At 36.7% G+C, this 27,621-nt stretch overlaps 1 pseudogene; it reads left to right on the top strand.

Annotated features, from left to right (window-relative positions):
• The first annotated feature begins 7,490 nt into the window (after positions 1–7,490).
• LOC119046676 (Y-box-binding protein 1-like) lies at positions 7,491–8,142 on the top strand (annotated as a pseudogene).
• The last annotated feature ends 19,479 nt before the right edge of the window (positions 8,143–27,621 follow it).

Here is a 27,621-nt window from a genome sequence, read left to right as displayed (position 1 = left end):
CATTTTTATTAATTAGCATCAAACAAAAACAACTGACAGCTATAGGCATTCAATAAATATAGACAAGTTGAAGGAATAAGCAAACGACTAAATGAACAGATGATAAATACATTAAATTTGAGGTGAATCTTGACGAATGTATAGAACTTACAGAAGACTCTTAAAATAAAAGTGTAAAGTACTTTCAAATCTAAGGGAACACAGCTTGCTTTTCTCCCTCAACAGCCCCCTTTATTCATTCTATAAATATTGACTGAAGAGTGTGTGCTAAGGGCAAAGCCCTCGAGCATTAACATTCTGCAAAGCAGTGTTTCTCAGAGTTGAAGACTATAAAGTACATGAAGTCACTGTACCCACTAAATGTGCCTATTATCGTCTGTGCATGAAAGTCCTTTTAAAAGTTAATGGGATCTAAATTCACATAGCAGAATAAAAGAGAGGAATACCCGGGCCAAATTACACGAGAATTTATGACATCCTGTCTCAGTGTGTTGAATCGAGGGATTTGGGTTACTGAAGATGGCATTCTAATGGAGGCTTTTTATCCTTAGCAACATGTTGAAAAGGAGAGCATTGCAGAGTACCAGCACACAAATCCTTTATTTGAGAAGGTCCCTGGGTCTTTATATCCACCATAAGTACCATTAATCTTCTTTAATTAACCATGAAGTTCTTAATTTGTGTTGTTTATTATTTGGTCCAACTGGACCTCCTCTTGGCCATCTGCTGTGATGTATATTTCACCAGTGATCTTCATATATTTTAGATGCCATGACACTCTAGGCAACCATTCATGGAACTATTGCTAAAAGGACTGAGTATCAATTTCTGCTGGCTGAAAACTTCATATTTAAATGATGAAAATCCAAAAATCTTCTTCAAATAGCTGAATATCTGTTGCTAAGCATTGAACAAACACCCCTGGTTGTGTTAAATTCATGGCTCCAGATTTTTGGCCAGTGGGCTTCATGTATAGGTTAGGAGTCTCAGTTTCTGAACATTCTTATGCAGTCTGATTCATTGTAAGAACTGAACTTTCACTGGCTCTGAGACAACACCACCAGGCTGAACTTCAGCCCTTTCAAAAGAACCTGTGGGCCACCCTCAAGTATTGGAGGGATCCCCAGGAGATGTTCTCCACATCCTTATGTGGAAATCCATTCCCACCTGGTGTTGACCCTCTTCTGCCATTCTTGCTAGAAAACACCATCAGGAGATTAAGCCTCTAACAGTCAGGGGTATCAAACTCATTTTCACCAGGGGCCACATCAGCCTCACGGTTACCTTCAAAGGGCCAAATGTAATTGTAGGACTGTGTAAATGTAACTACTCCTTAACTAGGGGCAAGGAGCTTGGTGCTGCTGCTGGGTAGAAACAAGGTGCCAGGCCAGGAAAAACAAAGTGGAAGGCCAGTTTCAGCCTGTGGGCCTTGTGTTTGCCACCTGTGCTCTAATTCTACAACTGTGGTAACACACAGGAGGGAGTGAAGCACCCTCTGTTATACTTCGTTGGTGATGGCAAGTTGGTGGGTCTTTGCCCCAAAAGTTTACATATTTTAATGAAGCAAGCCTGTTTTTTATTACAGTGGTTTTTTTCACAGACATATGTTGAGGGGTCAGGAATAGTTTCAAATGGATAGTTGCAAAATGCCTTCAGAATAAGCTATCTCTTAGATGCCAAAAATTTTGTTCCTGGGAAAATGTTCTTTTCCTGGTGCATCTCCCTAGAGCCAGCTCTTTCCAAAGGATTATCTCACTTTCAGTTAATATAATCTCCCACCTCCCACAATGGCCCCCACACCTGCTGCTCTTTGCCATACTAAAATGTCAGTGTGTTCAATGTAGAATCCTTGCTATATTTATAATGCTTTTATATAGCATTCCTTCTTTAATTTAGTGATGACTGTTCACCAAAGTTACCCAAAAAGTTACTCCACCTCTTTTTAAATAAAAAATGACAAAAATATAGGTACATATATTAACATTACTAATGTCAGAAAGAGCTACCTCAGGTGGAAAAGTACAGTGATTATCTTGTCTTCATATTTGGAAGCAGGAAAGATCTTGGATTATATCTTCAGTGGTAATGTTCTACAAATGAGAATATTTAGCTCCAGAAAAATCAAAGGAATTAAGAAGTCACACAGTTAGAAAGCTATTTATTATTATAGTCCCTTGGAAAGACTGGAAAAATAAAACTTTAAGGAAAAGGCTAGGATAAGGTCATCATGAACTACAATGTCCATAGTGATACTATGGACAGCAACACCAAGCCAGGAATGGAAGCATAAATTAGGCAGGCTGGCAACAAACCTAACACTTACCACAGTTTACACGTATGTTAATTTTCTAGCGTAGATCTGTAATAAGAGTATGCTGCCCACCAAAAATTATGCTCAGTACTCTATGGCTTTATTCCAAACCCTGCACCAAATTTAAAAGCTCCAAGACACTAGTTACTGACATCCAGTATAATTTTGTGTGTTCACTCCCATAATTTCAAAATGTGGTCTTAAAGATGTGTTGTGGTTTTTTCTACATTTATTGTATAGGACCAAAATACAGATCAAAAGACATCTCTGAAATTCTTGTGTGCTAAGAAAAGAGACCATATTTTAGTGTCTTCTAAAAACAAGAAGATTCTGGGAATGGGAGCAATCAATTTGCTGTCTTACAGCTTCTCTGTGTGTGATGGTTACTGGTTACAGGGCTTTACTGCCACCTCAGAGTATAAATTGTCACCCAAGCATTGTTCTGTGTGTGACCTTTCCCTCACACTTGATAGCAAACAAATGAAAGAGAGGCAATACCGTCAGATGAGATGATTTATTATTAAAGCACCAGATTTTTATTTAATATAAATGTAAAAACATAACCTTCCCCTCCAGCCAGCCAGGTAGTGTAGGCAGTTTATCAAACACAAAGCAGTGAGCTGTGCAGTAAGAAAGGAAGAAAATGTATTTCTGTCCAGCTGTCTTTTTTTCCCTGAAATCTAGGAAGACAGATTTGGGGCAAAGGCGATTCCAAATAATTATAGTCAAACAAAGAAACTCCTTCAAACAATTAGCCTCATTTCATTTCATCTTTAATTCTTAGATGTGCCAGCACCTAACATAAAAAATGTTAAGTCTCCTTTTTTCTCTTTGCACTGAAGTTTTATTTCTCCCAGAAGACTTTTGTCAGCTTGTCATTCATATAATAAATGCAGGGGTTTTTTAAAGCAATTTTCTTCTGTCTTTTTTTTTGAAAGGTACTTAAAATTTTTGCACAGATCCTGACGAAATACAAAGCAGATCCCCATAGCCGCTCAGTAAAGCATAAGTTGTGTTATGACTACCTGATCCATTCATCCACTCAAATATTTCTTGAGCACTTACTATATGTCAGGATAGAGTCTAGAAACTGGAAATATAAGGATTAACATACATTATAATATTTCTGATTTTATGGAATTTAATAGAATAGTTTGAAGGGGTAGGAGAGAATGAAGCAAGCATAATAAGTAAACAAGATGACTTTATATGGATAAAGTGACCTAGAGTTGGAATGGCAGTTACTTTATAGAGAGTGATGAGATAACAATTCTTCAATAAAGTAATATTTGAGCTGAAACCTGAATGGTAAGGACCCAAGCATGAGAAGATGTAAGAGAAGATATTTTGGGTGCAAGGACTAACCAGTGCCAAGACCCTCAGTCAGAAAAGAGCTAGCATACTTACAGAAAGGGAGCATACTTATAGAAAGGGTGTCAGTGTTATAAGCAGAGTGAACATAGGGAAATCACAGAGATAAGTCCTAAGAGGAGGTAGGGACCAGGTGACAGCGTGCCTTGCATTGGATAGGATGCTATTATTTCGAGGTGTAGCAAGAGCAGATATTGGAAGATTATACACAAAGAATTGACATGGAAGTCTTAGGGAGGAAGGGAAAAGAGAAAAATGCAGCAATTTCATTATAATATTTTGTTTATGTTTGTTTATTTGTGCAGACATTTTGAATCTGGGGGAGTTAGTGGAGTGATAGAATAGCACATCCACTCTACAGACAGGATGCTTTCTTACTGTTTTCAGTTCATTAAACTTGTTATATGATCTCATTTTAAAGGTGCATAAAAGCAGACAGATTATAGCTGCCTGGTAATGCTTGCCCTCCGAAATGTGGGTAGTGGAGACTTAAAGTGAATAGAGAGAAAACCTGAAAAATTAACTTGAATCTCAGGAACAGGAAGAAGTCAGTAAAACCTGAAGGACAGGAAGAAAATTTCAGGAAAATACACACTTTAAGCTGTCTTCCTTTACATTCTTCAAACACACACTCATGAGAATAGAAAGAAAAGTCAAATGAGAGGATTGTTTTATTTGAATTAAAATTTTATACATCATACTTCAAATTCAGAAGTGGCTGTAATGCTAAGACATTTCGAAGCACAAAAACATTAAGGAAATGGACCCAATATTAAATCCTTCCATCTGTTAAATTCCACACTATTTTCCACGTTATTAGAACAATAAGGAAGGATACATAGGAAATTACTTTCAGAATTAGATCAGAAAAATCAAAGACCATTTTCTGTGCAATTTACTGTACAGTTGGAAAACAAAGTTCTCAATGCCTCTCAAAGCCCTTAAAAAATTGAGCTACATTTTATGAAGATGAGGGCTAATGCCTACTCAGAGAGATAGCTGATCTGATGCACATTTTGAATGTTGACTATGTCAAGGGAATTAAAAGAGATAAAATAACTGGCTTGATGTAAGCCAAACTGGTCAAAGAAATGAATGTTGTATAAGATATCTCTGTAAATATGGGATGATGTTTTTAAACAGAGCTGAAAATTCAGCTGACCCAGTTCATCTTAGGAAGCCTCCATGTCCCCTTTGCATATAGAATATCCTGCCATTTTCCTTTTCTTTTGGTCTTTTCAACTGTAAGACCCAAACAACTTACAAGTTCAGATGAGCCCCTTGTCTCATTACTATGACTCTGTCCTGCCTTAGATCTGAAAGATCAGAGACCAAGAGAAAGATGCAAATACCAACCACAGGCAATGCAGTGTGACGGTAACAGTTTTCCACTAGTTTAAGTCAAATCTGGTAAATATGAATGCAATTTGAATTCTTATTGAATGCCTATAATAAAGGATATATACAATTCACATAATTTAGATGCCCAAGAAGCAAAACACTAAAGATAATTTAAATATTTCCTTCAAAACTTAACTATTAAATTCAATTCATTTTCCACCCTGTTTCTCTGATTGGTTTTATTATTCTTCCTATAAAATGGAAACTGACAATAAATTGATATATTTTGAAGAAAGAACCAGAAAGGGCAAGTAACCAATGAACTAAGAAAAAGTAGAAGAGTGTAGAAATTTAGCATGGAGACTCTGAAAGCAAGTAGCCTAGGTTTGATTCTGGCTCTTCTGCTTAGTGGTCAATAACCTCTGATGTGGACTCTGTCCAGCAGGATCCATATGTTGTGGATGAAATGAAACAAATTCACATGGATGACCAAAGTCCTGTGGAGGAAAAGGGATGGAATGGCCACTCTCTCAAGGGGAGAGCACCTTGACCCTTGCCTTGACGAGCTTTTCTAATAGCATACATTGAAGAAAGTACTCATTTGTTATGCTCAGGTTTGCTTTAGGTGATTACTTTTTACAGATAACAAAGGAAAGGATATTACTGATTATTTCTTAGAGATTAACAAGAAAAAATGTTGCAAATGTGAGGGAACAATAACAGTGATTGGCCTGGTTATACACCATCCTTGGGAGAATTAGCAAAGACTTCAAGAAGTTATTTTAAAGATATTCAGTAAGCATTTTCTGATTCAACTCAGGGAGTTGAGGGAGTTTTAGCAAGAGCAAGCCTCAAAGCAGCCTAGGTATAATGTAGGCCTGGCTTCCCACAGGAAAACTGATCTGTGGGTTTGGTTTCCTGTATGCTGACGTGAGCCTATTAGTTTTCTGATAGGGCTGGGCTGCATTCGCCATTCTACAATTAATGAGGTGTGAAGGGTGAATTATTATAAGTGTTATTTTTAAAATAGTTGTGAGACAGTATTAGGTGAGCTTTGTTTTTTTAAATTCTAACTATAGTGGGGGATAAATGCAAATAATAAAATTTAAAATGGGTTTATGGTAAATAACTATAAAACAGAAGATGCATTCCTAGCAAAATGATAATGTGAAAAACCACAAATGGACTTAAATTTCAAATCTGATTTCAAATGTAGGCTTCATCACTACTAGTTTAAGGGAATCTCTCTGATATTTAAAGGGTTTTGTTGTGATAAATGTTAATTTTTTTAATCTCATGAAGCTTGTAGCTAGTTAGCTTTGTCCTGGGTGATGTGGCTCAGTGAATTGAGTGCCAGGCTGTGAACCAAAAGGTTGCCAGTTCCATTCCCAGTCAGGTCACATGTCTGGGTTGCAGGACAGGTTTCCCAGTAGGGGGTGCTCAACCACACATTGATGTTTCCCTCTCTTTCTCCCTCCCTTTCCCTCTCTCTGGGAATGAAAAAATTAAAAATCTTTAAAAAAACTTTTTATAATAAATAAATAATCTCATGAGCTTGAAATAAGGACTGAGAAAATTTGTGTAAATAGCCCTCAACCTCTGTCACATAGTAGGTATTCAATAAAAGTTTTCCATTTTTGCCCTTTTAAAACCGATGTTATGAGGTCAGCACAACCTGTCTACAACACTGGTCTGGTGCCATAGTCAGAGGCAAAGGTGGAGGCTGAGTTGACAACTGGTCCACCCAGGAAAAGCATTGACTGTCCCAACATGTATCTCTCTCTCATCAAATGAAGGCAACTGAAATAAATTTGGGGCCCAAAATAAAAGAAAGTGGAAGAGTCTCCTTTCCAGAGCCTCAAAATTTTTTATTACCAAGATTAGTAAATCAATTTACTTTTCCCAAGATTCCCTGAGTTTAGTGAAATGTCATGGCCCTTAGCATACTGGATTATCCTCAAGGATAACCACAGACCCCAAGTGCATTGAACAGAGACAGATCTGGCAAGACAGAGCAAGTACAAGCCAATTAGAAATGAGTCAGTGAGTCTTTTTAGGTCGTGGGAATAGCTGCTTTCCTTCCTATGTTTTTGTTTGTTTGTTTGTTTGTTTGGTGTTCACAGAAGTACACATCTATACTTATTTCAAGCAGATGCTTCTGTCCTTCTACCTAAAAATATAGGAGGTTACTGGTATAGGATTGTGGGAAGATGGATGTGGACCTCAACAAAGGTGGCATTTTACTATGGAAAACGCCAAAGGAAATTTGGCAAATAAAACTTTCACAAGCCTATTTATCTGTGCAAGTCTTTACACAAATGTTTAGACTAGAGTTCAGTCAGTAGCAGGAGCAGATAATGGATCCCAGAGAGCCCTGAGCAGCCCCACTGTTGCCACCAGCCCAGTTATCAACCCCCAAGAGGAGCCACAGCTGCTGCCACCAGCCACAGTCATCCTCACAGCAACCATGAACAACGAGGCCCAGACCCAGCAGCCACCCCTCCCCCCACCAAACCTGGCACTGTGGGCAGTGGCCCAGGGAGTGGCAGCGTCAGCGGTTCTGTATCAGTGGTGCCTGCCAGCGGGGACAACAAGAAGGTCATCACAAGGAAGGTTTTGGGAACAGTAAAATAGTTCGATGTAAGAAACAGATACAGTTTCATCAACAGGAATGACACAAAGGAAGGTGTATTTGTCCATCAGACTGTCATAAAGAATAATAATCCCAGGAAGTACCTTTGAAGTGTAAGAGACGGAGAGACTATGGAGTCTGCTGTTGAAAGAGAAAAGTGTGCAAAGGCACCAAATGTTGCAGGCCCTGGTGGAGTTCCAGTGCAAGGCAGTAAATACACAGCAAACCGTAACCCTTATGGATGCTATCCACATCACAGGGTTCCTCCACACAATTACTAGCAGAATTTCCAGAATAGTGTGAGTGGGGAAAAGAATGAAGGATCAGAGAATGCTCAGGAAGGTCATGCCCCACGGCTCTGGCCATACTGCAGGCAATGGTTCCATCTTACTACTTGAGATCCTATGGGTGTCGACCTCAGTATTCCAAAGCTCTGATGCAGGGAGAAGTGATGGAGAGTGCTGATAACCAGGCAACCAAGGTGTAAGAGCACAATGTGTATAACAAGGTATATAAAAATACCTAGGCATAACCTAGGTGGCAATACAGATATATATATCTGCAATTACCTGAGCTGATCAGTGAGAATTTTGAAGTACTAACCTTTAAGGGGGACTCAGAATTTCAAAGTCAAAACCCACCCTGATCTTTCTTTCAAAGGCATCCTCATACACTTTATAATGTTAATTACAAATTCCTAAGAAGATAGATATTTGCTAATCAAATGAGCATATGGATGATGATGTATAATGTATAATTGTATAAAATTCTATTTTAGAATTTTATAATTTGTATTTTTGTTGATAAAAAATAATTATGCACCATGCTAAATATTTTTTTAAATATTTATTTATTTATCTTTAGAAGGGAAGGGAAGGAGAGAGGGAGAGAAACATCAATGTATGGTTGCCTCTCATGTGTCCCCTGCTGGGAACTGACCCCTGCTGGGAACTGGCCTGCAGGGAACTGGCTTGCAACCCAAGCATGTGCCCTGACTGGGAATTGAACCACAATCCTCTGCAAATAATTTTATATCTATAGAAAAAATGATAGGTATGTAAGTAGGTAAGTAGGGATACAGATATATACTTAATATGGGTTACCTAAAACTCCTCCTTCAAGTAAAAGAGTTTAATTATAGAAAATTAAAATTAGTTCTAAGTAAGTTATTCAGTTAAGGGTAGGAACTGCATAATTGAGACAGACAGAGGCATGGAATAAAGAAATCTAGAATAAATGGGAGAAAAATTGGGACAACTGTAATTGAACAATAAAAAAAGATTGAGGGAGAGAGGGAGGAGACAGGGCGGGGGGGCTGGGATGGGAGAAATAGACAAAAAATGTACTTGAAAAATAACTAAATAAAAATTTTTTAAAAAAGATTGAAAAGAAAAATCTAAAATGGACAATTAAAAATGAAAATTGGTAGAACCTTAAACTCATTACTTAAATTTTCTCAAGATGGTCTAAATTTGTATGCTTTCCAATTGTTCAAAAATTGAGAAAAAAATTATTTTTACCTTCAATCATATTCTGTTGAAGCAGAGAAAACTTAAAAAGTAATCATTAAAACCTCATTATCACATGTCCATACTCTCATGACTTGTTATTGCTTCCTATTGTTTCCCATGTTATCTTATCCAAGATGCTATATCAAGGACTTCTTACAAGATGTAGTTTTCATTGCACTGTTCCTATGCTCAGAGACTTCTTCTCTGCTATTAGATCAGCTCCAAACTCCTTGTCATCCTAAATCTTCTGATTCCCACACCTAATTATGTCTCCTGACTCACTATCTCAACAAGCCACTCCTCTTTATATTTCTGCACATTCTGTACATGACAAATTATTTATGACCAGAGTTTATGAGAAATGGTGGAGAGAGGCACACCAAAGCACTCTACAAAATTTCACTCTGTCCTTTCCGAGGCCAGCCAGTGTGCCCATAAATCAGCTGCAATAGACAGACACTGAAACCAAGCCAGGAAACTGCTATAAATAAGAAAAAATAAATCATGGAATCAAAAATAGAAGTATGGGCAATCTGATTTAATAAGATCAAAAATACAAAATAGAAAATCTGTCCAACTGACATGTTAGAAACTCTTGCCAAAAACTGAGTAAGTAGGTAAATCCTGAATCATTGAAGAGCTGCCCAGGCTAAGGACTTTTAGTGTGATTTGAAGGTATAGTTTGTCAAGGTCAGGGAGATATGCTAAATTAAATTATTTGTCCAGCACATAAATCAGCTTAGGGAATTTTAAGAAAAGATGTCTTTTTGGTATGCACAGAAAAGTTTCGGATCAACCAAAATCAGGGCTAGAAGCTAATTCCTATTTTTTTAACATAAGGTCAGACCTCAGTATTACTAAGATCACAGATATAACATGGATAACTTGCATCACAGGCTTCTATACACCTTTATTCAGAGGGAGGATGTAATGTCAGTTCTATAATTAAATTAGGAAAAAATCAGCGACAATGAATCTGACAATACCCATAAGCTCTGTAAAAGAGAGAAGATGTCTATGACTTATTCCTGGTCCCTAGAACTGCTCTGTTTTCCCCCCTTAAATTTTTTCTTTTATTTTCCTTTACTGTTTATCAAGTACAGTTTTCTGCCTTTCCCTCACCCCTCCCCACCACATCAGTCCTCCCCATCTCCCTACCCCATTTCATACTGTAAACCCTTCATACTTTTCCCCCATTAACCCCTCCCAATCTGCCTTCTGATCATTGTCAGCCTATTCTCAATTTCAATGTCATTGGCTATACTTTCCTTGCTTTTTCATTTTATTGATTAGGTTCCTGTTAATGGTGAGATCATATGGTATTTGTCTTTCTTCACCCAGCTTATTTCACTTAGCATAATGCTCTCCAGTTATACCCATGCTAGCACAAAATGTAGGAGCTCCTTCTTACTTTATGCTGCATACAATTCCATTGTGTAAATATAGCATTGTTTTTGGTATCCATTTTGTATACAAATGTATACATTCACTTACTGATGGACACTTGGGTTGCCTCCAGCACTTGGCTACTGTAAATTTTGCTGCTACGAACATTGGGGTGCATAAGTTCTCTTGGATTGGTGTTTCAGTGTTCTTAGGATATAATCCTAGCAGTGGAATTTCCAGGTTCAAAAGGCAGTTCCATTTTTAGTTTCCTGAGGAAATTCCATACTGTTTTCCATAGTGGTTGCACCAGTCTGCAATCCCACCAACAGTGCACTAGGGTTCCCTTTTCTCCACACCCTCATGAATATTTGTTGTTTGTTACTTTGTTTATAATGGCCATTCTGACAGGCGTGAAGTGGTATTTCATTGTGGTTTCAACTGGCATCTCTCTGATGGCTAGCAATACTGAGAACCCTTTCATATGTCTCTGGAACTCTGTATGTCCTCCTTGGAGAGGTGTCTGTTCCAGTCCTTTGCCCATATTTTAATTGGGTTCCTTGTCTTCTTAGAGTGGAGTTGTGTAAGTTCTTTATATATTTTGGAGATCAAACCCTTGACTGAAGTCTCATTGACAAATATGTTTCCCATATGGTTGGTTCCCTTTTCATTTCAATGCTGTTTTCTTTAGCTGTGCAGAAGCTTTTTACTTTAATGACATCCCATTTGTTTATTCTTTCCTTTACATCCTTTGCTCTAGGGGACATATCAGTGAAACTATTGCTGCGTGGAATATCTGAGATTTTCCTGCCTATGTTCTCCTTTAGGACTTAAATGGTGTCACAGCTTATATTTAAATCTTTTATACAGCTGGAATTTATTTTTGTGTATGGTGTAAGTTGGTGCTCAAGTTTCATTTTTTTGCATGTAGCTGTCCAGTTCTCCCAACACCATTTGCTGAAGAGGCTATCTTTGCTCCATTTTATGCTGCTGCCCTCTTTGTCAAATATTAATTGCACATAGAGACTTGGGTTGATTTCTGGGCTCTCTATTCTGTTCCATTGGTCCATGTGCCTGTTCTTATGCCAGTACCAGGTTGTTTTGATTACAGTGGCCTTGTAATACATTTTGATATCAGGTATTGTGATTCCTCCTACTTTGCTCTTCTTTCTCAGAATTGCTCGAGCTATTCAGGGTCATTTATGGTTCCATATAAATTTTTGAAGTGTTAGTTCTATGTTTGTGAAGTATGTCATTGGTACTTTAATAGATATTGCATTGAATCTGTAAATTGCTTTGGGTAGTATGGACATTTTGATGAGGTTAATTATTCCAATCCATGAACATGGTATATGTTGCCATTTGTTTGTGTCTTCCTTAATTTCATTCTTCGGTGTTGTGTAGTTTTCTGCATACAGGTCTTTTACCTCCTTAGCTAGATTTATTCCTAGGTATTTTATTTTTCTTGTTGCTATATCAAATGAATTTTTTTCCTGATTTCTGTTTCCAATATTTTGTTGTTAGTGTATAAAATGCCTTCTAGCTCTGAATATTGACTTTGTATCCCACTGTTTTGCAAAATTCATTTATTAGTTGAGCAGTTTCTAGATGGAGTCTATAGAATTTTCTATGTACACTATCATGTCATCTGCAAATAATGACAGTTTTACTTCCTCTTTTCCAATTTGGGCACCTTTTATTTCTTTTTCTTGTCTGATTGCTGTGGCTAGGACTCCCAGTACTATGTTGAATAGAGGTGGTTAAAGTGGGCATCCTTGTCCTGTTCCTGTTCTTAGTGAGAAAGTTTTAGTTTTTGCCTATCGAGTATGATCTTGGCTGTAGGTCTCTCATATATGGCCTTTATTATGTTGAGGAATGCTCCCTCTATTCCCACCTTGCTGAGTGTTTTCATCATAAATGGGTGCTGTACCTTATCAAATCATTTTTCCACATATATTGCTATGATCATTTCATTTTTGTCTTTCTTTTTGTTTATGTGATGTATTATGTTTATTGATTTGCGAATGTTGTACCATCCTTGCATCCTTGGAACCCATCCCACCTTGTTGTGGTGTATGACCTTCTCAATGTATTGCTGGAATAAGTTTGCCAATATTTTCTTGAGGATTTTAGCATCTATGTTCATCAGTAATATTGGCCTGATGTTTTCTTTCTTTTTGTGCCTTTATCTGTTTGGGGGATTAGGATGATGCTGGCCTCATAAAGAGTTTGGGAGTCTTCCATCTTCTTGGATTTTTAAAAATAATCTGTGAAGGATAGGGGTTAGCTCTTCCTTAAATGCTTTGTAGAATTCTTCTGTGAAACCATCTGGTCCAGGGCTTTTGAGTGATGAAAGCTTTTTGATTACTGCTTCAATTTCATCAGCTGTTATTGGTCTGTTCAAGCTTTCTGCTTCTTCATTGAGTTTTGGAACATTACATTTGTCTAGAAATTTGTCCATTTCTCCTAGGTTTTCAAATTTCTTGGCATATAGTTCTTTTAGTAATTTCTTACAATCCTTTGTATGTTTGTGCTATTAATCGTAATCTCTTCCTTTTCATTTCAGATTGTGCTCATAGGGGTCCTTTCTCTTTTTTTCTTGATGAGTTTGCTTAAAGGCTTGTTGATGTTGTTTATCTTTTCACAGATTCAGCTCCTGGATTTATTGATCCTTAGAATTGTGCTTTAGTCTCTCTGTTGTTTAATTCTGCTGTGATCTTGGTTATTCCCTTTCTTCTGCTTGCTCTGGACTGTCTTTGTTGTTGTTCCTCAAGTTCTTCTATGTGTAGGGTTAGGTTGTTTATTTGAAATGTTTCTTTCTTTTTTTTTTTTTTAGGTAGGCTTGTATAGTTCTGAATTTTCCTCTCAGGACTGTGTTTGCTGTGTCCCATAAGTTGTGGATAGTCGTGAGTTCATTTTCATTTGTTTCCAGGAACTTTTTGATTTCCTCCTTGATCTCTTTCTTAACCGATTCATTGTTTAATAGCATGCTATTCAGTCTCCATGAGTTTGAATGTTTTTGAGTTTTTTCCTTTGGGTTGGTTTCTAGTTTCAGTCCCTTGTGGTCAGAGAAAATGCTTGATATGATTTCAATTTTCTTGAATTTATTGAAACTTGTTTTGTGACCTATCATGTGGTCTATGTTTGAAAATGTTCCATGTGCACTTGAAATAATGTGTATTTTGCTTCTTTGGGATGAAAGGCTCTATATACATCAGTAAAGTCCATTTCATGTATGGCATTATTCAGTCCTGCAGTATCTTTGTTCATACTTTGTTTGGAAGATCTGTCCATTTTTTTACAGCGGTGTGTTAATATCTCCTACTATAATTGCATTGTTTTCAATATCTTCTTGAAATTCTCCAAGATTTTCTTTATATATTTGGGTGCTCCTGTGTTGGGTGCATATATATTTAGAATGTTTTTACCTTTTTGATGGATTCTTCCCTTGAATATTATAAAGTGACCTTCTGGGTCTCTCTTTGTGTTTTAAGGTTTTATTTATCTTTAGAGAGAGAAGGAGAGAAATATCAATGTGGTCTGCTGATGGGGTTGATGTTGGGTGCATTCATCGTCTTGGTCTCTTTTTATGGTTCTCATTTTGAAGTCTCTTTTGTCTGATATGAGTATTGCTATACTAACTTTTTTTCCTGTTTCTTTGCTTGAAATATTTGTTTCCAGCCCTTCACTTTCAGTCTGTGTAGGTCTTTTGTTCTGAGGTGGGTCTCCTGTAGGCAGCATATGTGTGGGTCAGGATTTCTTATCAATTCGGGTATTCTATGTCTTTTGTTTGGAGCTTTTAATCCATTTACGTTTAAGGTTATTATTGATAGGTAGTTATTCATTACCATTTGTTCATACCTGTGTTCCTCTCTCTCACTTTCTTCCTTCCTTTTATTAAAGTAGTGCCTTTAGTATTTCTTGCAGATTTAGTTTGGTGGAGGTGTATTCTTTTAGACTTCTTTTGTCTGGGAAGCTCCTTATTTAGTCTTCCATTCTATTGAGAGCCTTGTTGGATAGAGTAATCTTGGTTACAGGCCTCTGGCTTTCATATTCGGAGTATTTCTTGATATTCTCTTCTGGCTTGGAATGTTTCTATTGAGAAATCACCTACTAGCCCTATTGGGGCTTCCTTGTATGTTCCTGTTTTTCCCTTGCTGCTTTAAGATTTTCTGTTTGTGTTGGAATTTTTCCATTTTAATGATGATGTGTCTTGAAGTGGGCCTCTGGGTTCATCTTGATTGGGACTCTTTGTATTTCCTGGATTTGTGTGACTTTTTCTCTCATCAAATTAGGGAAGTCTTCCATTATTACTTTTTTCAAGCAGGTTTTCTATCTTTTGCTCTTCTCTTTTTCCTTCTGGTATCTCTACTATATGGATATCATTATGTTTCATGTTTTCTTGGAGTAGAACTGCTTTTAGAGGCATGTTCTACACCACTAACAGGGGAATGTTCTGCAAAGTGAACTCTGCAGATGGATTCAGTGAGAAGTAATGAATTCACATGCCGGCTGTCATCCACTGGCTATCAAAAGGGCTGTGCAGTTTAAGAAGCTAATTTATCAAAGGTCAAAAAGCAAGTTCATCAGCTGAGCTACAAACAGGGGAAAAAAGGTCACTTTTGACTGACTTTTACTCCTGGCTCTCAAAGCAGAACAGTTTTTCATGGTGTGTTCCCCATATCCATTAATAGCCCCCATGGTTGCTTATGATAGAAGTTTGAACAGAAATGCTACAGTAGTGAAAGGTCTACACTAAGCTTAGTCTCTGCAAGAGGCTGTCTCCTATTGTAACTACTTCTGGCTCCACCACAGAGCACTCCTAAAAAGGGCACCATACAAAGAAAGATAAAGACAAAAACCAAAACCTTGTTACAGTTCTCCTGCAAAATGTTTTCAGATTAATTTTTAAGGTTCTACAAACATTTAAGGGTTTGGCTGGCTGACTATTCAGGAAGGGAACCTCAGGCCCCAGGTGATGGTTGATGAATGCACTTGCATCTGGCAGGGTCCAAACAAACAATGCCTCAGAGTTATTAGCATTTACTCCCTAGAAGGTTCCAAAATCATATAATTGGAGGTTAAGTAAAGGGCAAGCAGTGCTGCATGTGTATATAAAGAGTTGTATTCATGAAGCCATAAGAGAGTTTTCAAATATTACAAGTGTTCTTCAATCCTAGAGTTCTTTTTTCTCCATGCCTTTGTTTTACTTTTTTTTGTCTTTTTTTGTATTTTATTTAATCTTTATTGTATTTTTTTCCCATTACCTTTTGGTCCTTTTACATGCCATCCCCCAAGCCCAGCAATCACCACATTGTTGTAAATGATGGCTATACATATGTACACACACAATTCTTTTACAGTCACACACACTGTAGTTATTTTGCCTATTTCAAATGTCTTACAGATATAAGCTTCACATTTCTGGCCCTCTACCTTCTCTCCTGAGACCTAAGAGGTACAAACTGATAATGCAAATAGAAATTAGTCCAAATAGTTACATCATAAAATAGTTGTTAGTAATAGAAAAAACTCATATCTGGCTAACGTAAAAATGATACAGATGAGATGTAATGTAGAAAAATAAAAGACACTTATGAACAAATAAAATGAAAGTTACATATCAGGTAAAAAACCCTAAACAGGTTTTTTTTCTTTTTCTATTGTTGTTCAAGTATAGTTGTCTCCATTACTCCCTGACTACTCTCTCCCCCACCCCAGCCATCACCACGTTTTATTTTCATTCTCTTTAAAATAGCATATGCTTCTTCAGGCTCACACAGATATCTCAAACATGTCAAAACCAAAAATCTTCTCTTCCCAAACTTTCTCCTTTTTAAAGAAGAACAGTAGCACTATATCTACCTAGTTATTCCCTCACCTTCCATATCTCCTTAATCCTAGTAGCCAAATTTTGTCAACACTACTCCATAAACGCCTCTCAAAACCACACTCTTTCTGTGTTGCTATGATATGCCTCTATTGCACTCAGCCACCAATTCCCACCAGGACCACAGGAACACATGCCTAAGTGGATGGGCTCCTCTAATCCTGCCTTTCTCAAACCCTCGTACCACAAAGCACATCTGATCTGGCCTGGCCATTCTATTGTTGCAAACCCCTTCAGGAATTTCTCTCTGCCTTTAGAGTCCAGCTTTGTAAAAAAATCTTAATATGGCATAGCAAAAAGCCTTTAACAATATTTCCTGCTTCTTAAGATTCCAGGAAAGGAAAAAGTCTATGTCTAAGTGCAAAATACATAGTACAATATTCTAAGAGGGGTTGTTTAGGTTAGGTTCTCCAGAAGCAAATCATGACACTAAGATTTGAGTGCAAGTGGATGATATTGGAGGAGATTCAGGCAGTGCCAGACAGAGAAAGCTCTCAGCCAGGAATCACAGGTGCTATAATAGCCTTAGGACACCTATTATGCATGGGAACTATACATGCCTAACAGATATGGTGGGGCACCAGCAGAATCTGCTGGCAGGGTTATGAAACCAAATGAGTTTTTCTCCAAGGAAAATACCAGGGCAAGAAAGGATCTTGAAACTATATAAAATGACCACTGATTGAAAAAATGAAGAATGTTCCACCTAATTATTTTTAATAATTATGATACATGTTTTAATTAGTTATGAAATAAAATATGACTAGTGGAGATAAATTATATTTCTTAAATTATAATTTTTAATCACTTCAGACATATATGAATTCTACTGCATGGTTTTAAGTGCCTAGCTATGCATTTAAAGTTATCCATTTTTTTCTCAAAAAGAGAAAGGATTTATACATCCAGGACAGCTTCGAGTTCAGATATGGCTTTCATTTCTATTTTATTTCTGACAAAGTTTGAAACAAGCATAATTAAAATTAGTAATGCTGCTGACAGCTTCTAAAATCTAATCCAATGAGGAGCTTCGTACTTTAACACAGAATAACTACCTATGAGTCTAAAATCCTGAGTGTGGTATACTAGACTTCCTATATGGCCACGGGGGACAGACTTAAACAAAAGTGGGAGAAGGATTCCAGCTTAAATGAAGACCACAGAAGAAAAAGAGCAGGAAGGGAACAGAAAAAATACCTTGAAGTAGCTAGGTTATTTTCAAAGACTAAAGTTAGCGGTAGAGTTATCTAAGCACAGATTTTTTTCTTTATTTTTATTTCTATATTTATTATTTTCTTTTTTATATATTTTACTCTTTTTTGCGGGGGCAGGGTTCAAGTACAGCTGTCTCATTTCTAAGCAAAGATTTCTTTTGGAATGAGAGAGGACTTCTTTAGTTGAAAATCCATTTGACTGAGCCAGATCATCTTAAGGTCTATTTCTAAGTCTGAGATCTATGACACTAAGAATCTAGGATTTATCTGCTAATAGTGTATAAGATGAATTTGAGGAGAGTGTGGAGATAGAGAAACCAGTTAACAAATATCCCAGTAGCACAGGTAAGGGGTAAAATATAACTATAATAATCTTAGAAATGGAGAAAAGCAAAGAAATGTTAAAATTTTGAGGAACTGTTTAACCAAATGAGAACAATAGAAAGGATGACTCAAAGACAAGACCAGGGTTTGGGCCTATTCTTAGGGGAGGTTAGTAACCATTAGTAGAAAAAGAACCAGGAAAGAAAGAGCAGGTTTAGGGGGAAATAAGAGATCTACTGTCAGATAAAGCTAGTACTTTTATAGTTATATATAAGCAGCAGGCAAATGAAAGTATGGTGTTAGAGCTTGGAAAAGAGGTCAGGACTAGGCATACAGAAGTAGAAACTGCTTGTACATTATTGATTTTCTAAGTCATGGCATTAGAAAAGATAGTACACTTAGAGAAAAACTATGGAAAGAAGAAAATGGAAAATGAAAGATCTTTCTACGATTTCCAAGTTTATGAAACAGAAGGGGGATGGAGAGGGAGACAGAGAGAGGGGAGGAAGAAAAGAAGAGAGGGAAGGAAGAAAGAAAAAAGGAAGGAAGAAAAGAGGGAGGAAAGAAAGGAAGGAAGGGAAAAAGACAATCTCAGCACAACCTTTGCACATAATAACTTTGCAGAGGTTTCATACAATTTGGATGAAAGTCATAATCCTATATATAACTAACAAATAAATAATTTTTGAAAACTTTTTTTGTATTGTAACTGAATAATTCTAATTAGAAAAATTCTTAATGATGGAATTATTTTCTATCTTCCATATTAAATGTTTGCAGCAACCTTCTAATTATGTAAGGCACCATATACCTGAAAGCAATGATATGTTGCTTATTTATAAAGCAGCCTTTATCGCTCATTTCAAGATAAAATTAGATGAAAGTTAAAAATACCGTTGTTGCCATCCTTGCTTATTTCACTAATTCTTGGGATTCATAATAATGGCATTGCTCTATTTCACATAATACTAGGTTACAATGATACAGTTTTATGATTTGAAAAGTTTTTTTCATGCTTTGTCTGTTTCAACTTCCATGAAGACTTGTGAATAAGAAAAAACAGTCTGATCAACTGATCCATCCCTTTCGGTAGAGGTGAAAAAATAAGGCCACAGAGATGAAGGGACTTGTCCTAGACACAATCTTTTCTTTCACTGAGACAGCAATAAGTAGTCTGGAAACAGCTGTTATCTGTTATCTACTATAAAGGATAAGGATGGGATGGCTTTGTAATAAAAGTAACAGTGGATTTTTGTTTGTCCTTCTCACACTAAATAACATCTGGTGGCTAAGGTGAATAAAAATGATAAGGAGGTTTTTACAACCTCTATTCTTGTGGACTTTAAAATATTAAATATACTCAACATAAGTCTTCTGTTCCCTCTTCTCCACTCTCCCTTTCCGTCTTATCAATATCTTGGTGATAGAATCTTAAAATAACTTTGAGGTTTGTCTTACTCTCTATCCTCTTACCTTCCTATCTCTTTTCTTTAAACCAGACAAGCTCCCTCCCTGCCTTTAGTTATTTTTTCAGAAAGTGCTACATCTCAAAATATTTGCTGTTGTCCTCTTCAACCAGAAGCATTGAGCATAGGTTTTGTGGAATGATGCTACCAGCAGGAATCTGGAGACACCCTCAACTCAGCACTTCTCAATCACTGCATTTCCTTCAAAGGTTAGTGATTTACCAATGGCCAGTTGTGTGGTGTCTTAAGTAATTTTAATAACAATGCAAACACTGACTTTACCTTTTAAAAATAAAATGAATCACATTCAAAAATTATTTCCAGAACACTGCAACTAATATTTTCTTACATTTTTATATGCTTTCTATTTTTAATATTTTTATTGTTATTCTACTAGCGTCACATTTTTCCCCTTTGCTCTCCTCTGCCCATCCCATCCCCCTTCTCAATTCCACACTGTTGTTCATATTCATGGGTCATCCACACTTGTTCTTTGACTAGCCCCTTCCCCTTCTTTCCACTATTATCCCTCTCCCGACTCCCTTCTGGTCACTTTCAGTAGGTTCCATGTATCCATGCCTATGGTTCTATTTCATTAGTTTATTTTGTTCAATAGATTCCTCTTACAGGTGGGATCATGCAGTATTTACCTTTCATCACCTGGCATATTTATTTTAGTATATTCCATTCTGTCTCAAAAGGTAGGAGTTCCTTCTTTTCTGCTACATACTATTCCATTGTATAAATGGATCAGTTTTCTAATCCACCCAATTACTTTTTTAATTTTATTTCATTTTTGTTTGTTAAAAATTTTTTATTGAATTTATTGGGGAGAAATTTGTTAATGAAATTATATAGGTTTCAAATGTACAATTCTTTTTTATTTATTATTTTTATTATTGTTCAAGTACAGTTGTCTCCATTTTCCCTCTACCACTCCCCCAACCCCAGCCATTTCCACTTCCCACCCTTGATGCTATCCCACTTTCACTTTGTCTATGTGTCCTTTATGCATGTTCCTTGACTACCCCTACCCTTTTGCCTCAGTTATCCCCTCCCATCTCACTTGTGGTTACTGTCAGTTTGTTCTTAATTTCAATGTCTCTGGTAATATTTTGCTTGCTTGTTTGTTTTGCTGATTAGGTTCCACTTATAGGTGAGATCATGTGTTATTTGTCTTTCACTGCCTGGCTTATTTCACTTAGCATAATGCTCTCCAGATCCACCCACTCTGTCTCAAAGGGTAGAAGCTCCTTCTTTCTCTTTGCCACATAGTATTCCATCATGTAAATGTACAGTTTTTTGATCCACACATTTATGGATGGGCAGTTAGGCTGTTTCCAGTACTTGGCTACCATAAATAACACTGATGTGAATATTGGGTGCATAGGTTCTTCTGAAATGGTGACTCAGGATTCTTAGGATATATTCCCAGCACCAGAATCACTGGGTCAAAAGGCAGTTCCATTTTTAGTCTTCTGAGGAAGTTCCATACTGTTTTCCACAGTGGCTGCACCCATCTCCATTCCCACCAACAGTACACTAGGGATCCCTTTTCTCTGCATCCTCGACAGCACTTGTTGTTTATTCATTTATTAATGACCATTTTTACAGGTGTGAGGTGGTATCTCATTATGGTTTTAATTTGCACCTCACCGATGGCTAGTGATATTGAACATCTTTTCAAACAACTATGGGACATCTGTATGTTCTCCTTGGAGAAGTATCTATTCAGGTCCTTTGTACATTTTTTTAAAGATTTCATTTTATTTATCTTTAGAGGGGAAGGGAAGAAGAGAGGGAGAGAAATATCAATGTATGGTTGCCTCTCATGTGTCCCCTGCTGGGAACTGGCCTGTAACCCAGGCACATGCCCTAACTAGTTATTGAACCATAGTTGTTTGATTAACAGGCCCACACTCAATCCACTGAGCTACACCAGCCAGGGCCCTCTGTACATTTTTTAATTGGATTTTTTGTTTTCTGGTGTTGAGTAATGTGAGTTCTTTATATATTTTGGAGATCAAACCCTTGTCCAATGTCCCATTGGCAAATATGTTCTCCCATACAGTTGGTTCTCTTTTCATTTTAATGGTGTTTTCTTTAGCTGTACAGAACTTTTTTAGTTTGATATAGTCCCATTTGTTTATCTTCTTCTTTAATTTCCCTTGCCCTAGGAGATATATTGGCAAAAAACAATTGCTACATGAGATACCTGAAATTTTCCTGCCCCTGTTTTCCTCTAGAATATTTATGGTGTCATGACTTATATTTAAGTCTTTTATCCACTTCTAGTTTATTCTGGTGTATGGTGCAGGTGGGTAGTCGAGTTCCTTTTTCTTTACCTTTTTTTTCAGCATGTATGAGTCCAATTCTCCCACCACTATTTTTGAAGAGGCTATCTTTATTCCATTATATGCTCTTGACCCCTTTATCAAATATTAATTGATCATAGAGACTCAGCAACAAGACAAGGGTGTCTGCTTTCACCACTCTCATTCAATATAGTACTGGAAGTTCTAGACACTGTGATCAGACAAGAAAAAGAAATAAAAGGTATCTAAATTGGAAAGGAGGAAGTAAAACTGTCATTATTTGCAGATGACATGATAGTGTACATAGGAAATCCTATAGTCTCCACCAGAAAACTACTCAACTTAATTACTGAATTCTGCAAAATAGTGGGCTACAAAGTCAAGAGTCAGAAATTGACGGCATTTTTGTACACCAACAATGAAATATCAGAAAGAGAAACTAGGGAAAAAGTCCCATTTACTACAGCAACAATGAAAAATAAAGTACCTATGGTATTTTGAGGTGAAAGGTGTGTACTCAGCAAACTACAGAACACTGAAGAAAGAAATTAAGGATGATATGCTTTTTAAATGAGTGATAAAAAGATTGTAAACACCTAAAGATGGAAATTTCAGAAATCATGTTTACACTTTGGAGAGAGCTTCTGTGACTGTTACCTGAGCCACATACTATGGTGACAAAAAAGGATGATAATCATTCTTTATGCATCGAATCTTCTCTAATGAAATCCAAAAAGGTTTTGTTTGTTTGTTTGGTATAATAATAATTGACACTGAATATTAAGCATTTACTATATGCCAAAGCTTTATCACAGACTTGCAAGCCAAGGCTTATGGAATACAACTTTTAGTTAAGACAACTCTAAGGCTCAGTGACATTCAGTGACTTGTACAACATCATGCAACTGATAAGCAATAGAACTCGAAGTCAACCTTGATTACCTTACTTGCAGAGGTGTCCAACCTTTAGCTCACAGGCCACATGTGGCCAAGGGTGGCTATGAATGTTGCCCAACACAAAATTTTAAGTTTAATTAAAATATTTTGTTTTGCTCATCAGTTTTTGTTAGTGTTTGTGTATTTAATGTGTAGCCCAACACAACTCTCCTTCTTTCAGTGTGGCCCAGAGACACCAAAGGTTGGACACATCTGCATTTAAAGCTTATGCTCACTTCACAACAAAAACCATGTCATGACATCAAGATATATTTTAAAACTTTTTAGGGGTACCTATAAGAGTGCTAGACTCTACAACTCATCCTAAACAATGACTAAGTCCAAGTCAGGTCAGCTCTGCCAGGAATCCAGGTTGAAATGTTGAGGGAAAGAAAGAAGGAAAGGAGGGAGGAAGAAAGTGAAGGAAAGGAGGAAAAGGAGCGGGTGAGAGGGACTCGGAAGACCAACAATTTCTCCCCCTCCACCCTGACAGCACCCTGGGTACACTTAGAATTCAAAACAACATGATGGTGTCAGCAATTATGTTCTCACAAATGAGGCAGGTGTGTTCTTTTCTGGTAAGTGCATAGGTGGAAGCCAATCTAATAGTTCAATTTCTCCCTTCCACTTTATCAGGTATAACATGCTGTGCACATCATGGTTCTTTAGGACAAATGCATCTGAAAAAAAATTAGACTTGAACATTGAAACTCGCAACTGCATATATTTTACCAAATGTCAATCACTATTTGCTGGGTGATTTGAATTAGTCTGATTCATTATGCAATTCTAAGCCTGAAAACATTATTTCAAATGGAAAAAAAAATGACATGTCCCAAATCTTGAACTCCAGGCAGTTTCCAAAAGTACAATTGAAGCTATTTTCCATTATTCAGTTATAATTTTTCTTTCTACTCCCCTGAATCCAGCTAGGTTACAATTCTTGACTGTTAGAAAAATTGCCTCAAGTCTACCCTTAATTTTTCTATTTTAAGACAATTTCAGATGACAGTACATATTTGTTCAAGAGTCTCCCTTACCATTCTCCTTTTTCTTCTTAAATTCTAGACTGGATTTTTTATTTCAAGTTTCTCTTCAAACATATATCACGCTGTAATAATAGTCATATGCAATAGTATTTACAATCATATGAAGGATCCTTCTACATTCAAAAACAGTCTCAAGATGTGTTTTTTGGCACGATTGTCAAATTATTTCCTAAGACCTGTGTTAAAATAATATAATGTAGTGAGACTAATTAAATCTTTGTTACTCTCCATACCACACTATTCTAAATACTACCTGAAGTTTCTTTTGATTATGTTTAATGGCACATATTTGTGCCAATAATAACAACAACATTCATTTAGTGCCTATCTGTACCTGGACATATATTGTACTGTGTCTCAAATGGATTATCTTATTCAAGCATCAGAATAGCCCATTCTGTACTTCAGATTATTTCTTTATCTAAAATTCCAATATAAGAGATTTCCAGGTCACTGAATATGGTCAATTTGCAAAGTCAGTATACAACTGCATCCACAAAGGTTATATTAATATATGCTCCCATCAGCAAAGCATGAAAATTCCTTTTACTCCATATTTTTGTCAGCATCAGGTAGTTTGACTGTAATTCTTGTTTCAAGCTTCCTGATTTGACAAAAAATGAGACTTCCCTGTGGTTTTAATTTGCATACTGATACATCTTGTTAGCTTATTTTTTCCTAATTATCTATTAGTGCCTCACTCTGTTATCTATGAGGATCTTCTTAGTGCTGTTTTTCCCAATTTGAAAGAACTCTTTAAATACTAAAACAATTAACTTTTGCCACATTTATTATAAGTAGTTGCCCCAGTTTAACTTGCTTCTTGGTGTAGTCTTTTTTTAATTTGGGATTCAGTTTTTTCAAGGTGAAATAATTAAACGTATTGATCTTAGTCCTTATAAATGCTTCCATTATAATGTCGTCCTAATGAAATACAGATGGTCCATGTCATTCCCCTATTTCTTTGACCTTACATGCAAAACTCCCCAAGATAACAAACAAGACCTTTCCTGATTTAGTTATGCTAATTTATTTATTTTTAAAATACCTTTTATTTCCTTGTTGTTCAAATACAGTATTCTGCCTTTCCCCCAGTACCCTCCTTACGACCCCACCATTTCCCAACTCCCTCCCCTGCTTCCACTCCTCTTTATTATTGTCCATGTGGCCTTTATAGTTACTATAAACTGTTCACCCTTTTCCCCCATCAACCCCTCCCCTCTCCCTTCTTGTTACTGTCAACTTGTTCCCAATTTCAATGTCTTTGGTTATATTTTGCTTGCTTGTTTGTTTTCTTTTTATGTTCCAGTTAAAGATGAAATCATACATATGGTATTTGTTTTTCACCACCTGGCTTATTTCACTTAGCATAATGCTCTCCAGTTATACCCATGCTAGCACAAAATGTAGGAGCTCCTTCTTACTTTATGCTGCATACAATTCCATTGTGTAAATATAGCATTGTTTTTGGTATCCATTTTGTATACAAATGTATACATTCACTTACTGATGGACACTTGGGTTGCCTCCAGCACTTGGCTACTGTAAATTTTGCTGCTATGAACATTGGGGTGCATAAGTTCTCTTGGATTGGTGTTTCAGTGTTCTTAGGATATAATCCTAGCAGTGGAATTTCCAGGTTCGAAAGGCAGTTCCATTTTTAGTTTCCTGAGGAAATTCCGTACTGTTTTCCATAGTGGTTGCACCAGTCTGCAATCCCACCAACAGTGCACTAGGGTTCCCTTTTCTCCACACCCTCATGAATATTTGTTGTTTGTTACTTTGTTTATAATGGCCATTCTGACAGGCGTGAAGTGGTATTTCATTGTGGTTTCAACTGGCATCTCTCTGATGGCTAGCAATACTGAGAACCCTTTCATATGTCTCTGGAACTCTGTATGTCCTCCTTGGAGAGGTGTCTGTTCCAGTCCTTTGCCCATATTTTAATTGGGTTCCTTGTCTTCTTAGAGTGGAGTTGTGTAAGTTCTTTATATATTTTGGAGATCAAACCCTTGACTGAAGTCTCATTGACAAATATGTTTCCCATATGGTTGGTTCCCTTTTCATTTCAGTGCTGTTTTCTTTAGCTGTGCAGAAGCTTTTTACTTTAATGACATCCCATTTGTTTATTCTTTCCTTTACATCCTTTGCTCTAGGGGACATATCAGTGAAACTATTGCTGCGTGGAATATCTGAGATTTTCCTGCCTATGTTCTCCTTTAGGACTTAAATGGTGTCACAGCTTATATTTAAATCTTTTATACAGCTGGAATTTATTTTTGTGTATGGTGTAAGTTGGTGCTCAAGTTTCATGTTTTTGCATGTAGCTGTCCAGTTCTCCCAACACCATTTGCTGAAGAGGCTATCTTTGCTCCATTTTATGCTGCTGCCCTCTTTGTCAAATATTAATTGAACATAGAGACTTGAGTTGATTTCTGGGCTCTCTATTCTGTTCCATTGGTCCATGTGCCTGTTCTTATGCCAGTACCAGGTTGTTTTGATTACAGTGGCCTTGTAATACATTTTGATATCAGGTATTGTGATTCCTCCTACTTTGCTCTTCTTTCTCAGAATTGCTCGAGCTATTCAGGGTCATTTATGGTTCCATATGAATTTTTGAAGTGTTTGTTCTATGTTTGTGAAGTATGTCATTGGTACTTTAATAGATATTGCATTGAATCTGTAAATTGCTTTGGGTAGTATGGACATTTTGATGAGGTTAATTATTCCAATCCATGAACATGGTATATGTTGCCATTTGTTTGTGTCTTCCTTAATTTCATTCTTCGGTGTTGTGTAGTTTTCTGCATACAGGTCTTTTACCTCCTTAGCTAGATTTATTCCTAGGTATTTTATTTTTCTTGTTGCTATATCAAATGAAATTTTTTTCCTGATTTCTGTTTCCAATATTTTGTTGTTAGTGTATAAAAATGCCTTCTAGCTCTGAATATTGACTTTGTATCCCACTGTTTTGCAAAATTCATTTATTAGTTGAGCAGTTTCTAGATGGAGTCTATAGAATTTTCTATGTACACTATCATGTCATCTGCAAATAATGACAGTTTTACTTACTCTTTTCCAATTTGGGTACCTTTTATTTCTTTTTCTTGTCTGATTGCTGTGGCTAGGACTCCCAGTACTATGTTGAATAGAGGTGGTTAAAGTGGGCATCCTTGTCCTGTTCCTGTTCTTAGTGAGAAAGTTTTAGTTTTTGCCTATCGAGTATGATCTTGGCTGTAGGTCTCTCATATATGGCCTTTATTATGTTGAGGAATGCTCCCTCTATTCCCACTTTGCTGAGTGTTTTCATCATAAATGGGTGCTGTACCTTATCAAATCATTTTTCCACATATATTGCTATGATCATTTCATTTTTGTCTTTCTTTTTGTTTATGTGATGTATTATGTTTATTGATTTGCGAATGTTGTACCATCCTTGCATCCTTGGAACCCATCCCACCTTGTTGTGGTGTATGACCTTCTCAATGTATTGCTGGAATAAGTTTGCCAATATTTTCTTGAGGATTTTAGCATCTATGTTCATCAGTAATATTGGCCTGATGTTTTCTTTCTTTTTGTGCCTTTATCTGTTTGGGGGATTAGGATGATGCTGGCCTCATAAAGAGTTTGGGAGTCTTCCATCTTCTTGGATTTTTAAAAATAATCTGTGAAGGATAGGGGTTAGCTCTTCCTTAAATGCTTTGTAGAATTCTCCTGTGAAAGCATCTGGTCCAGGGCTTTTGAGTGATGAAAGTTTTTTGATTACTGCTTCAATTTCATCAGCTGTTATTGGTCTGTTCAAGCTTTCTGCTTCTTCATTGAGTTTTGGAACATTACATTTGTCTAGAAATTTGTCCATTTCTCCTAGGTTTTCAAAT

Source organism: Artibeus jamaicensis, unplaced genomic scaffold (assembly GCF_021234435.1).
Source record: "Artibeus jamaicensis isolate MK-2021 breed Jamaican fruit bat unplaced genomic scaffold, CSHL_Jam_final scaffold_916, whole genome shotgun sequence".
Classification (NCBI taxonomy): domain Eukaryota; kingdom Metazoa; phylum Chordata; class Mammalia; order Chiroptera; family Phyllostomidae; genus Artibeus; species Artibeus jamaicensis.
This window is presented reverse-complemented; position numbering and strand designations above follow the sequence as displayed.